Genomic DNA, 15344 nt, shown 5'->3' on the forward strand with positions numbered 1-15344 from the left:
CTGCCCGCGCTCCTGCCCGCCGCCCCCCGCCCTCGCACGCCATTTCCTGTGCTCCGTGTTTACTTCCCGGTTCAAAGCCGCCAGTGGGAGAGATCGGCGCCGCTGCCCGCGGAGGGAGCGGGAGGTGAGGGGAGCGGCGGGGTGGGGGACGCCGCTCCGCTGCGGTGCGCTCCCATCTCCTCCCCTCGCTGAGCCGCCCGCCTCTTCTCTTGCAGGTGTACCCGGAGCCGCGGACGGAGGGCGAGTGCCTGAGCAACATCCGCGAGTTCCTGCGGGGCTGCGGTGCTTCCCTGCGCCTGGAGGTGAGTCGGGGCTGGGGGCACCCGGCTCGGTCCCGCGGGCGGGGGGTTTCTCGCCCTCCCTTTGTGCCTGGGGACGCGGCTGACAAGATGGTGGCGGCCGCCCCTCCCCTGGCTGCGGGGAAGCCCGGGGGTTGCGGGGAAGCCCGGGGCTGTCTCGGTGCTGGCCGGCGCCGCGCCCCGGAGGAGCCCCGCTGGCTGGGAGCGGGGCCCCGGCTCCACATGGAAGGGCCGCGCCGCTCCTCGGGCAGGGCGCGCCCCGTCCCTCCGCCACTGCCCACAGCGAGTGCTGGGGACGGGCTCTGCCCGGCCCCGGGACCGCTAAAACCACCGCTCCTCTGTCCGAGTGAATTCTCGGTACGTATAATTTGTGTCCGATTTATTCGTGGAACCGCAGGGGTCGGCTTCGAGAAATTAAGTTGCCTACTGCCGAGTGAAATGGTATTTGAAGAAAATGGCAGGTGCTGGTTCTTCTATTTAAATTTGCGTTACATAAAAGCCCAGCAAACTGCCATATTTTCCGAACGTTTGTTCGCAGGGTTGCAAATTAGGTTCTCGAATATTGCTGGTATATTTAGCTATAGCAAGTACATACTGCTGTCGAGTTTACTTGATGTTGGTGTGTGGGAAGGAACTGATGAGATTAAAAACAGGTTTCAGCTTCTCTGCGTTGGAAAGTGAGAGGTATTGTAACTTCGGTTCTTGGAGACATTTTTTTTGTGTGGAAAAATTGGTTTCTAGTGCTTCTGAACTTAAATTAATGTATTATTGTGTTAATTAATTCACAGGGTCTTTTGGTACCTCTGGTCTTGCCTATGATTTTGCCAGGCAGTAACTGAATGTCATTAAAAAAGACTCTGCTTTCCTGAGGCCTCTAAACAGTGGAAGATCATTAGTGAAATAAATGATACTTGCAGGACTTGTCCTTAATTTCAGGTTCCCTCATGGATGAAGATGGAAATTAAGACTGCTTTTAGCACTCCTCTTGTTAATAAGTCCTTACATTTTTATCTACCCTCCCTTCTCCCCTTCAAATACACAGAAAATCCCTTAAGATTTCTTGTGAAGAAACCCAAATCAAGTTCTGAAATACTCAGAAACCAGATTCTGAGGTGAACAGTGCTTTATGTCAAGCATTCTTTTTGCTTTGGAGCAGCTGTCACTCCCATTTGTCTTTTCTAGGGCCACAGTGAGTTTTTCATGTTTTGAACATTCATGCATGTAAGCAGATCCAAACTTCACGTGGCAGTCATTCACGAACTGGGGAGGACTGGGGGAGGAGGTATTTCAGATGGCAACGCAGAAATAAAGTGTTGTAAGTGTTAAAGAGGGGGATGTAGCCTTTTCTAATTTCCCAAGTTCCTTTATCAGGTCTGTCACACAGCTGGAAGCTATTGCAATTGTGACAGGCTGGGAATAGTTACACTGTTGCACTTTGTTCTCTTTTCTAGTTGCAGAAAGTTGCAAAGAGCTTTTGTTAGCTCTTTTCCTTAGGGTGACCAGAAAACGAAGAAAAATGATTAAAAGAGAAGATAATTTTGGCCTTGTTCTGAGAGCCTGAATATTTTTGGGAATAGTCAAATTGTTAACCTGGCCTCAGGGGCTTCTCAGCAAGACTGCCGGAAACACCTTTCTTACGTGGAGGTAACTGGCAGCAGTAGCTTCCAGCTCAGCATGTTGGAACAGGAATTACTCCCAAGCTACCAGAGAGTTCAGAAGCTGGCAAGAAAGGGCACAAATGCTTGGACTTATGGAGCTCTTGTGCGTGTATTTATGGTTTGTACATTGTCTGTTCCCTGTTGTTTTCTCATTAATTTTTCCAACCCCCTAACTGTGGCCAAAGATGAGAGCAATGGCAACCTGGATTCAACCAGGGAGGAGCTGGCGGGGGCCTCTTGGCCATCCGCTGCTCCTGGGCTCTTTCCCTCTGTTAACAAGGTGTGAGTCAGCCCTGGAGAATCTGTGCCTTCCTCACTCTGGGAATTGGGAAGATGCCACAGCTCCCCTGTGTAGGGTCTATGTAATGCTTCCTGAGTTGCAGTCAAGGTTTAGAGATTGCATTGAGCAAAGAGTGTGAGGAGCATCTCTGGAGCTGCTTTAGGGGGTATTTTCAGAGAGGGTAGATGAACGAACGAAGAGTTAGTGGTGAGTACAAATATTTGACAAAGGGGTGGATGCATATGTGGTACCTTAAATAACAGAAACATTTGGACAATATGGGTATCAGAGGGAGCTCTAGGTTGGTGTGGGGAGATGTGATATTATTCTGTGCACTAATGTGGTGCTTTTCCTAATTAGCATTCCACAATGTGGAGTTTTCTGTGACCTGTAAGGGTTGTGCTTGAGCCTTACACCGAATGTGAATTACATGTAGTTGGATCAGATGATTTCTGTGTGTGTTATTTTGTGAGCCTGGTGAAGGCATGGTAGTGGTTTGATTAGCCTAAGATCAGCATTGCACAAGCACTTTTTGCTCTCGGATCTGAACTCATCTTGGAAGCAGTGGTGGTGTATTTTTCCGAATCCATGTCAGAGCTTCTTGCCTTGCTGGAGCTCTGTAGGTCCCCAGTTTTGGAGACTTTGTTATGGCATGTTTGAGAATTGGATAAACTGCTGTGGTTAATGGAAAGTTGCAGAGCAGTAGATGGCTTTTTAGAGGTGCTTTCTTCTGCAGATCCATTTAGTAGAGGACACGATAACTTTGGTTGTTTTCCTCCATGTAAAATAATGGGCAGAGGTGGGAAAATCTGTTGGTTTGGAAAAGTGCTGGTGTCTGAAAGTTGTTCTTGTTTTCTTCCTCTTGCTTCCCAGTAAGTTTGGGTTGTTAGAAAGATAATAAAACATTCAGAAAGGGTATTTCAAATTCTAATGAGGAGGATCACTGTTCCTTAGAGGAAACCAATGGCTCCCTTCCCACACCCGCTAGTATTTTTTGATATTTAAGTGTTCCAGAGAAAAGAGAATACTTAATTTGGAGCTTGCAGCAATCTTTGCAAAGCAAAGCATGATTCCAGAAATAACCAGAAGAATGTGCTGCAAGAATTGGGCTTTTAAAATTATCTTTAATACAGTTTTCTTGTATGCGGATACAAAGAACTGAGACCTACTAATTAAAAAATGTTCCTAAGACCTCCACCAGGAACTGAATTTCCATATTTTTTCCCTTCAGAAAGCCATTAATGCTTCCTTAGTATAATTGTAGTGTTGAGTAGTTTATTCTACTTTGAGCCTTCAGTCCTGTTGCTGAATGTCTTTATAGATGAGACTGTAGAATAGCTACTTGTGTTGTCACTTCACATCTTATTGTGTACCTTTTCCTTAGGCAAATAGAATATTTGCTATATACTGCTTCTTGCCATTTTTGCTTTAAAGGCTGTTTTCCCATCCAGTTTTTTCTTTGGATGAGAAGACATTTAACTGTACTCTCTTCTGAGGAGCATGACCAGCTTTTCAAAACGTGGTCCTAGATACTTGTTGTACTGGAGGGACTGATCCACAAGAATATGGGTGGATATGTATCGTTTAGAAGGAACTCACTGCAGGTATATCTTCCACAGAAGTCTGGCAAAGGAGAGAAAAATGAAAAAGTGATGGCTTATTTCTACCTGAGCCCTAGCAAGTTTTACCATTGTGATTATCTTGTACCTATGTCACCTTAGTCTAGTTTTGTTGTCTTTCAAAGGAGCTTGAGCTTCCTGAATATAATGCTCTTTTCTTATTCTTTGACCTGAACTGTTTGACAGCTTGCAGGACCAAAACAAGCCCTGGAGAAATCACTGTATAGTTCAACAGCAGTGAAGTTTGTTGGATGAGCAGTTGAATGTAGAATAATAACAAAAACAGGTTAATGGAAACCATTTAATATCTGCTGTTTAAAGGGCAGAATGCTTGATATATCCTGTGAACAGTGTTGTGGTCTGTGTGATCAATTCCCGTGAGTAGCATCTTGCAGGATTTTTTTTTTGCTGGCTTTCATCAAATAAAATATTAATGCTTGCTTATCTACAAATATCTAATATTAACAGGTTTCTTGAGCTCAAAAATATTTTTTTTATTTCTGACTTTTATACTGATGGGTAAGATAGCAACTGCTTCATGGAAATAGACAAGCCATGGATCTGAGAATCTTCTCTACCTGCCAAGAGACCTGCTTGCCTCTAGGATTCAAGGATGGTCATTTTATTACAGAGGCAGCAATGCCAAACCCAGGACGTTTTTTACATAATAAACAAACCAAAGAAGAAATAAAGCAAACCTGGCAGTCTTACACAGTCTAGGGAGATCCTGTGTTTGTATATTATAAACTCTCTTGTACAAGAGGGATTTGCCCTTGAGATTCAGAACACTGTATGCAAATTTGTTAAATATAATTCATAGCACTCAAGATTTAATCAAGATATACAAATGCCTGTGAATGTCTACAATGGAGCTTTGGCCTTGGGGAAATGTTTGTAGGAATGCCAGTGTCCCTCTGTTAGAGCAGGTAATCTTTTGGGAGCAAGGGTACCTATCTGTGTTGTTCCCTCACACCCACTGCTAACACAGCTGTTGATCTGTTCGATGATGCCTCTTTCCCCTGAGCCTTACCCACTTCTTTAGATCATTACAGTTACAATCCTACTACCAGTGTGGACTTGGAAAGGTATTCTGCCAGTTGATTTTCAAAGACCTATTTGAATAAGGAAGGTGTAGAGCTATGCTGCTAGTGTGGATGGACTTGGCTGACATTCACTTGTTAGTGAATTAGAAATAAATAGGTTTCTAGTACTGAAGAGCTTTATGCAGGTCTTAGAATGATGATACAGAAATTAAATCACCTATCTATTCCTTTCAGCCCTCGTTCAGACTATCATTATTTTGCAGGAACAAGATTCCTTAGATTTGCTCCTGGGTTTATTCCAACACAGTGCCTTTCTAACCCAGAAGGTGTGCTGCCAAATGCCTTCATGATTCTTAAATGTCATTAACATTTTCCAGAATGTCAATGTTTTAAAGTCACCATTCTTTGCTTGCAGAGTACACATTGTGAACTTTTATTTCTAGGCTGAGGTCTTACTGGTATATCTTTAAATTAAGATGTGTCTACTGTATTCCTTCCCCCAACTCCCCAATTTCTACTTGTTCACAAAACTATTCTGAATATGTTTTAGATATTGCTTACAGCAAAGTGTAGTGTGTGACTGCAACTTATCTAGTACATACAGATTTCCAACATATGACTACTTCTCTCTCCCTCACACCCTCCATTTCTATCCTTTTTCTCACATGTAAATATGTGTTTTTAACATGGGGAGATGCTTCTGCTTGACTTATTTATGTTACTTTCATAAGAATGGCTTCCTGTGATACGAATAATTTTTATGATGCACATAGTAGCAGGCCTAGGACTGAGACTGTGTTTCATGTGTTTACCAATCCTTTGTATTCCTATTGAAGAGGAGCCTTTGAATACTACTTTAATGGTGTCTCACAGTTAGAATGGTGGAAAATTAGTATTTTTTTTTTTTTTCTGAGATTAAGCCAGTTCCTCATCTTGTGTACTATTCATGTATAGTGTCATGCTGGCTAAGAAGGTAACAGAGAGACAGGAACATACGATATTGGACAGGAAGGAATGTTAGTATCAGAAACTGTTGCAGTTTTATTTAGTGAAACCCAGTCTAAAACACAAATGTGCATGGTAGCTTTTCAAATCCTTACACAGTTCCCTTTTCATTTAGACCTTCCTTCTGTTTCCATGAGAATTTATTTCTTGTGATTCTGCCTTGTGTGAGCTTCTTGCATCAGCAGTAGGATGGAATTGTGCTATCACCTCTTGTCTAAAGTGAGTCCAGTGGCTTCATTAAAGAGGAAGAATGAACCTCCTTATTCGGGTGCATGTTCAAAATCACCTGATATATGAATATTTTAAAAATACTTAGAAAAAAGCTATCAAGTAACAAAGGTGAATTACAAGCCTGCCTTTGTAATGAATAATGTAACAAATAGCTGGGAGATGTGCTAGTACCTTTTTTTTTTTGCTACTTGAGATTTATGTTCAGTACTTTCCAAGTAAAAAATATTTTTGAATTAGACCATTTTAGTTCCTGGCAGTTCTTTTGTATTGCATGATTTGTGGTACTTTGGACAGAAACATATAAGACAGTGTGCTTGTAGAGTCTGGCACAATGGATCTGTCATGGGTGCAGGTTCCTTTCTTTGCTGCATGAAGCATGTGTGAGGGTGAGTCTAGTGTGTCAGAATACATCCAAAATATTTCAGTCGTGTGTTGGTGGTCAGTATGCACAAGGCAAGTTGCAGTGACACAGTAAATACTAACTAGTCCTCCTGGTTTTGGCTGGAATTGAGTTAATTTTATTCCTAGAAGCTGGTATAGGTGCTGAATGTTTGATTTAGAATGAGAATAATGGCAATAACTTACTGTTTTAGTTGTTTCTGCACAGTGCTTACACTAAAGCAAGGACTATTTAGATTTTTGTGCTGTCCTGCCAGGGAGGAGATTGGGGGACAGGAAGGGGATCCAGCCAGGACAGCTGATCCCAGCTGACCAAAGGGATATCCCACACCATGTGGTGTCATACTCAACACTGAAGGTGTCCCACCCATTGTGGGGCGTGGGTGTCCACCTGCTGTGTGGGGGCTGGCTGGGCCCTGGTCAACAGGTGCTTGTGCATCACTTCTTTTCTATATTCTTTTATTGTTGTTGTTATTTTCTCTTCCTTCTCTGTCATATTAAACTGTCTTTATCTCAACGCATGAGTTTAACCTTTCTTTCCAATTCTCTCCCCTATCCCACTTGTGGGGGGGGGCTGGGGGATGAGTGTGTGAATGGCTCAGTGGTGTTTAGCTGCCTGCTAGATTAAACCACAGCACTGGTATAGATCTGTTCAGAGCAGTTTTGCAAATGAGTTGCTCTGTGGTTTGTGAGAAGTTTCCGTGTAACTGCTTCATTTGTGGTGTTTGGGCCTTGAGAATAAAATGAACTTTCATCTAGCAATTAAAATGTATTGCACTATTAATTGAGAATGCACAGAAGGCTTCAATGTTATGCTCATGTTCAAATATAGCAAACTGTTTTCACAAGAAGATTTCATTGCTTCTGTGATAGAAGAGGAGTTAATCATCTGAAGGAAGGTGTGCATACTAGGAAAGTTGGGAGAAAAGGGTGGGTAGAGAGAGTTGGAGGGTTTTGAGCAGAACTTCAGAGTCCTTAAAGCTTAAAAAGGGAGCGGAGTCTGCTTCCCAATTTATACGCTGTTGTTCTGACTTTTCAGAGGAGTTCTTGCTCTCTGATTTCTTTAGCCCTCTCGTGCCCTCCTTTGTTGTGAAGCACAGAGAGGAAGGGCTCATCTACTGGTTTTCTGAAGGGTGGGAGCTGTGGGAAGGGGGACCCTTCTGCTTAGCCCTGAGCAGGGAGCAAGCCGTGCAGAGGTGGTGGGGATGCCAGGTGAAGGCAGGTCCTGGGAGGAGAGCAGGTGAGCTGCTGTGTCCCTCACAGCAAGAGAACAGCAGGGACAGAGAGAGGAATGGAGGTGGTGTTGGGACAGTGTGGAATCTGCTGTGAGCCCAGTGCTCAGCAGAGAAGTGCATTTCAGAAGTCAGGTCTTGTTCCTGTCAGGACCTGCCTGCCTTTTTACTTAACAGAGGATTGCTATGGTCTTGTTAGTTGCTGTTGTAGTTTTTATGAATGCCTTATGAAGTTGGACTTAGGAACTGTCAGACTCCCTCCCTACACACACACTTTTTCTGTTGAATAGTTTTGAAGAGATTTTTTAGCTGGCAAACATACTGAAAATAGAAATGTAGGTAAATATTGTACTATACAACTACACTTGTGTATACTGAACACATTTACATTGTTACTAGGTGTCAGATTACTTCCCAAGCACGTGTGTGACAGAGGAAAACCAGAAAATATGCAAAATAGGTTATAGGTGGTGGTATATTGTGTAAAGAAAACGTGAGTACCTGCAGATCTTAATGACATAATGTTGTGCTTTCTTAACGTATGCATTTGGACTAAGAAGGTCCTCAGAGCTGAAGTGCATCTTGCAGTATGTGAGATGTGCTCAATCTCTTCAGGAACGTGGAAAACTTTCTCCTCTTGTGACAATGACTATATTGCATCATTTTGGCAAGGCAGAACAGTTGCTTTGAAGCTTACCTCAAATGAGGACTATGCAGAAGAGAGTCCAGCTTGGCAAAGCAGGCTGCTGCTTTTGTTTATTGTCATCTCGCCAGAGTCTTTTGATTTTACTTTGAACTTAAGAGTCGACATAAATTACTTCAGTTATCTGTAAATGATGGAGTACCAAATCTAGGTCTTTTGTGAGTGGCTCTGAATTTTAAAGGGCTTCCAGCTTTGCAGCTGTTCCTGACTTCTGCTTGCATGTAAATATCCTGGCATGTGTGGGAAAGGTGATATGCATTGTGCTGTGGAGAGTAGTTTTCACAGGCTTGATTTTGAAAGATGGTGTTGATGAGAGGGGAAAAGCACCTTGCACTAATTAAAAGGAAAAGAAATAATAGAATATGGTGATTTCTACATTTCCTTGAGGGGAGTTATCTTACTGTGCTCAGCTGAATACACAAATGGCCCTAGAACTTGCATGTTTCAGCTTGAGCCCTCTATTTCACTATAGTTAACTGTGTTTAGATGTTTTAATCAGATGCTGGGCTGGTCCTGTCAGTATTACTGAGAGCTGGAGTTCACCTGTGTGAAGAGCAGCATGCTTTTTTGACACTTCTAGCTTTTCTCAAGTCTTTCCATTTTTCAGGAAATATTAAAAAATTCTAGGTAATGGGGAAAATTGTAGTGCTGAAAACCAGGGACCCTTGTTACTGAAAAAAGCTGCCTTTAGCTGTGTGCCTCATATTCCACCTCGTGGATAAAGCCAGCAGGATCCAGCTGGTTGGGTAACTTGGAGGCAGGTGAGGAGGGAGATTGAGCTATGTGGGAAAACGATATGGTGTTTTCAGTAGGTGGCAGTCCTTCTCTGAATCAGTCCAGGGCCAGTGGTGAGCTTGGTTACAGAGGCAGGGGGAGAGGAAAAAAGAGGGAGAAAAGTTTTTCTGTCAGTGCCATCTTGTGGGCCGAGTGTAATCACGAGCCTGAGCCTGGGAAAGAAGAGGGGTGTTCCTGCTGGTGCAGGGCTGTCTGCCTGCAGGGTGTCCTGGGGTGGCTCTGCCCAGCTGGCAGCTTTTGCTGGGAGCCTGTGTGGGAGCAGCCCAGCAGCTGCCCTCTTTACTTTTGGCGCCAACAGGTAGAGGGTGAAGCATTCTTGGGGTACCCATTGCTTTCTGAAGGGCTGGGGCTAGAGGCTCTTGTGTAGCAGATGAAATCCTGATTAATTCTTCTCCCCCCAAACTTTAGCTGAAGACGTAGACTTCTTCCAGTTTTTTGACTGTTGCTGGCCACGCTTCTTTGAATGGAGTGTTTAGAAACTGTTAAGTAGCAGTTGCTTTTGAGTCCAATTTACAAATAAAACATTAAATTCTGAGCCAAGCTCCTTTGATATGAATCCTCAGTGCTACTTGCTTCACCAGCCCTATGGAAGGTAGTAGTGCAGCTGTTTTAGGCTGTGAAATAATAAAGGAAAAACTAGAGGTAGGGGAACCAAAAAACAAATACATGCTACTACTAGCTGATGTAAGGGCATCTTCACAGATTCTCTCCTGCTAGTGAGTGATTTTTTAATATCTAGATTAAAAAAAAAACCTATTCCCACGCTCTCTACTCTTATTTTCTACCCCCTACCCCTGACACATTTTCTTTGAGGAGGGTAGAAGACTTGTTATCAGAGACAGGACTAGTGATGGTTAGTAAGAATATGGTGATGACATGTTTAATAGTTTTGTCCAGATATATTCTTGTTAAATAACTTGTAGAATTCCTGCCCTGTCAAGTCTTCTCAATGTGATGTCCACTCTTGTTTCACAGCAGTCCCTAGGTTGTTTTGCATGATGTTTTTAGGAGAGTGTTGCTTGGAAGTGCCAGCAAAAGCAGTTCTCCTAGGCAAGTACTGCTGAAAAACAAATCACTGCCCTAGCTTTAATTAAATTATCTCTTCTGTTTCCTCCCCCTCCCCTCTTTAAGTTCCCCTCTGAAAAATTTCAAGAATGGATACTCTGGGTATCTGTTTTCTTGTTGCCCACCTGCCTGGCAGTGGCTGAGCATGGCAGAGAAGGGCACTCTGGTTTAGATCAATGTGAGTTGCAATGGGAGCATCCCTAGCAAGGTACCAATCAGTTCCATGTTTCCTAACAGAGTTGTAAACTTTGTCAGCAAGTGGGTATTGTCTGTGTGTTTTTACATCATCTAGATGGGTTTACATTGCATTTCACAATTCTTTCTAAAGAAATGGGAGCAGAAACACATCTTGCTTTGTTTTTAGGTGATCTGACAGAATCCCAGTGAACTGTTCATCGCTTCCCTGCCAATCTCTGTATTAGATTTTTCTTTGAGTTGTAGCTGACTCTCAGAACTGGATTGGTTGAGTGGTTGGCACAGAAGACACAGTGGAGAAGGGAGGAGTCTGGGACGTCCTCTTTTGACAGCAGCCATCCAATCTAAAATAGACTTTTACATACTTTTTAGCTGGAGCAGACTATTCTTCAAGTGTTTTGAGGTTCATTCAGTCAGTACAAAGCAAGGAGACTGGGAGAGGGGGTGGAATTTATCACACCCCCACACTTTTTCACTTAATTAATGAATAAAAATGAGGTAAGAAGACAGTTACGAATTCTTAAGTCTCTTAGCAGAAAGTGCCTGGAAGCAGTTGGTTTTAAATCATCAGGCACAAAAATTCCTACTTGTTAAATTAACTGGTTTTCTGTTCCAAACATTTTGAAGTGCCTTTTTTTTTTTTTCCCATGTTCTATATGTTTGTTAGCTTCACAGAGTGCCCTCAAAATGTACACTTTAAGCAATTACCATGTTTTGTCTAATAGCAGGCCTCTGCAGAAATCATGACATAGTTCATCATATTTTGTTCTTCAATCAAAATCTTTGCTGTTAATGCATTTAAATCATGCATGTTAAAGCATTTAAGTGTGTGGGGATGGGGTAATCGCTCACTTTTTTCCCCTGAAGATGGATGCCAAATGTTTAGGAAAGTGTTTGAATTACAAACATGGAACAGGATGTTAATCTATACTAATCTAATCATTATTTGAATAGGCCATTTAAATCCATTCACCCTGTGGGCTTGTGAGCAGCATAAAGTAAATGACAAGAAAATGCATTTTCACACCCTTTGCCTTAGGCTACTTCTTCATCCTGGTGTCACATGAACATTTTGCAAAAGATAAATTTCATGGATAAATGCAGCTGAAGTTATTTTCTGTACTTGGCAATAAAACTGAAAGAGCAATTCTTCATTGTTCAAATACAAAGTTGTAATAATTACCTGACTTTGATATTGTAAACTGCTGATAGTTAAATTGACCACATCTCCGTATTATTTATGGCTTAAGTTAATTAGTTGGCTTGGAGGGCTCAGCAGTTTTAAGGATGCCAGTCAGCTAGTTGTTCTCTTTTTTGCCTGTACTTGCATATTAAGATGGCTTTTCTCTTAATTTTTTTTGTTAATATTTCTTGCCAGAGGTATTTCAGATGTCACTATAGCATTCAAAACTAAGTAAATGAGTGTAATTTTATTTCTAATTGTTGTCAGCAAATGCAGAAGAGTGTACATGTGCCTTTAGAGCACTCAAAAAAAAATCTCAGGTCTTGGGAAAGTACACTTTGAGACAGAAATGAGACTTGTAACTTAAAATGCTGCAGTCTGTTGTCCTCAACTGATGCACTCAAAAGCATGTAATTCAGGGTTGCTTTGCAAAGGTGTAAATAAATCAGCTTTTGTATTAGTTTAGTTTAAAATAGGTAAGTGGAATACTTATCTTTGTATTGTAAAAGCATTGCAAGACTAGAGCAACTGTAGGCTTAACCTTTGCATACCACACTTTCCTCAATTCCATTTTTGCTGTGGATTTTACTAAAGAGATTTGGTCTGTTTGACCAAAGAAATTGTTATGCCAAACCCAAAAAGCGTTATTGGGCCCCCTCTTTATATGCATTGTGCTAAATAGGTAATTGCTCAGTTTTTTCCAGGAACCTTGCCTGGCTCCAGCTGGAGAGCTGTTCATTGCTCTTCCTTGGCTCATTGGATGGTCTCAGACTTGGATTTAAGTATGAGTTTGGAGGCAGAATTAGTAGCTGCTGTATGAATGTAGTGCTTTCCACAATACTTTTTTATTTAGTTTCTGAAAGAGTGGTATTACCTTTGTTTCACGGTGCTTGAGCTGCAGTCTCAAGTGTCTGTGGTTTGACACAGCTCCTCTGGGCCTCATTTGGAGCTGTGAGTGCAGGACATGATGCAGAGCAGGCTGTGGTCCTAGGGTAGATAAACCACTGTGACACAGAGCAGCAGTGACACATGCTATCATGTGTTTCTTGCCCATCCACTGTCTAGCATGGGTGCTTGGCAGGCTGCAAGGTGAGATGGTGCAGGAAGGTCAGCTGGTGGAAATAACCTTGCTAACCTGCTTTCTTTCCTACCAAATTGACCTTGTGGAAGTCAAGAAGGAGCTGGGGCTGGCACAAAGTCGGAAGATAGATTATTGTACAGTGAATATGTAGATCATCTTTAGGTGATCCTAGACTTCAAAAAAAAGTAGAGAGAAAGTTCTGTGGCAGCTTGGTGATGTGTGGGAGATCTGCTGTGTCTCCATCTCAGCCTCTGCACCTGAGCTGTCAGCTTATCTGCCAGTGGTGATAAGCTCAGGTTTCTGCTTTGTGCTGAGCTGGGAGGAGATGGGCATGTTCTCAACTGCTGTGTTTTCTAAGTGTTGATAGCAGAGGGATGATATGACTTGGCTTCTACACAAAGTTCTTAGTAACTGTTTCTCCTCTCCCATTCTCTCTCTTCTCGTTGGCTCTGGTTTTCCACTTGTGTTTTGAGTTCTTATCTTCCTTCTGCAATGTTTTCCTAAGTGACTTGCCTCTGCTTCCTCATTTCTGTCATTCCTTGTTTAGCATCAGCTGTCTGACCCTGATTTCTGATGCTTCCAAGGTCAGTGCTATGTCAGATTGAAGAGAAAGGTATTTTTTCATCTGTTGCAACTACTTACTGGAGACCCTCTGTAGTGCTGGTTGGGTGCTTGAAATGCTGAGAACTACTCCAGGGAAAAAAACTGGATTGGTTTATTTTTCAGCCAGCTTGGTTTGTTATGGCAAAGCGGGTGAAGGCCTCAAAAACTAGTGGGAAAGGGAGAGTGCAATTTTATAGCGGAGAGTGTAGTTAAAGCAAGTGGGTTTTGAAAGGCTGCAGGTGTCTGTAACACTAGCCTTTCCCCCACTTGGCTTCAGCACTGTCTCATGGATCCCAGCTAAAGTTAATTGTGGAGAGCTTTCCTGTTATAATCAACAACAGAAGCCTCTCTAGAGGATAACCTGTGATGGGTGAGATCAAGTCTTTAGGGATACAAAAGAAGACAACATTGACCCAGACACCTGAAAAATACTTTCCTCAATTTAGGTGAAACTTCTTACTGACAGTGTCGTTCTTTGTTTGGCATGCTCCCCCTCATCATTTCTGGATGTAGCTTTTGTTTTACATAGTTTTAATTGGGCAGTTGCTTTTCTTGGAGGTAGAGCTTGCCAGACCTCTGCTCATGCCTCGTAAGAGACTTTAACTGTTGTGGGGATGTAGTGCAATGCTCACTCCTTCAAATAGGGTCTTAGTTGTTTTACTTCACTACTGAAAGTGCTGAAGCTAGATTGAATTCTAATTGCTGCTTGTAATTGCTCTCAAGTCCAGTCTGTTCTTGGTAGTAGTTAAGGCAGATCTCATCAAGGAGTGTCCTCACTACCTACTGAATACTAATATCTTCACTAGATAAATGGCCCAAGGGAAATAATTATATTTTCATGGCAGTGTCTCCTCTTAAGTAACTGTGGTGATGCTTGAAGTGAGATATACCAAGGCTTGTTTGAAATAATTCTGATTTTAATATTAAGACAACTTTTTCATCTTTGTGCACTTATTTTTCTTCTGTAGAGTAGGGAAGCTTTGTAGTCCAGAAGACAAAGCCTTGGGTTCCCTTCTTGTGAGTTAATGAAGGATGTGAAATCACAGCATAAAACTTTCCTCCTTTATTTTCCTGCATTTTAAAAAGCCTCTCTGAGGGAATTTATGCAAGCAGATGCAGCCTCCTCACAGGCAGTGAACTGTGGCTTGTTTGACATTCAGAAACTTGCTCTCAAGCAACTTGGAGAGAGCATGGCTGCTCACCTGCTCTCATGGCTTGAAGAATTTTTGACAGAATATATTGGCCACTAGTTAGGGTGGCAGTGGGAGGGAGATAATCTTAGGTTGGAAGACACTGTGGATTCTAGTACTTGGAAATGAAATTGTTCAGGAAGCATTTGAATCATGGAGTTTAGGGTGGTGAAGTGCCACAAAGCAGGACTTGAATTGCTTTGGTATGATACAGATACTGCATTATGGCTTAACTCCATTTTAAAAGGTGGCATGAAGTTTGGCATTTTGGTTTGAATGTCTGCCTGAAAGGAATTGCTTGTAAAAGGTAGTGTGGAAACCATTGCTGCAAGCTTTGAGCACAGTCTTCATGGGTGGATTTATTGTTGGGATACAATAAAACTAAATGAGTTGCAGGGCCCAAATATGAGGAGTAGGTACTGTACCTGGACAGTATATGTGTATTGTTTTATCAGGTGTGTTGTACTGAGCAACAGCCCAGCTGATGCAAAATAAGGCAGGCTCTTCTAGAAGCTTGGCAAAGGCTTGGGCAAAACAAATTCTGCTTGGCAGTTTGACAGTACAGAACAAGCGTTCAGTCAGTTCTAAATAAATAAGAAGTGCTTTTTAATAGTTACTTTGTGTCAGTTTTTTAAAAACTTATGTTTATTTCCAGAGCTAGTGTTACTATTTAGAGTTTAAAAAGTGTTCTCTTGATACTGTTCACTAGAAGTTGTGATCTGTTGGAAAACTTCAATATTGTCCTAACTTGTGTTTTGTTTGC

The 15344-nt window shown here is 42.3% G+C and overlaps 1 protein-coding gene across 2 annotated transcripts in view; it reads left to right on the forward strand.

Annotated features, from left to right (window-relative positions):
• Positions 1–14: 14 nt before the first annotated feature.
• ARHGEF7 (Rho guanine nucleotide exchange factor 7) overlaps positions 15–15344 on the forward strand; it is a 102930-nt gene continuing 87600 nt past the window's right edge. For both annotated transcript variants that reach the window (XM_015628746.1, XM_015628765.3), the window contains exons 1-2: positions 15–124; positions 216–302. The gene's annotated coding sequence lies outside the window, so the exon portion shown is untranslated. The remainder of the gene's footprint in view (positions 125–215; positions 303–15344) is intronic.

The sequence above is a fragment of the Parus major genome, chromosome 1 (assembly GCF_001522545.3).
Source record: "Parus major isolate Abel chromosome 1, Parus_major1.1, whole genome shotgun sequence".
NCBI lineage: Eukaryota > Metazoa > Chordata > Aves > Passeriformes > Paridae > Parus > Parus major.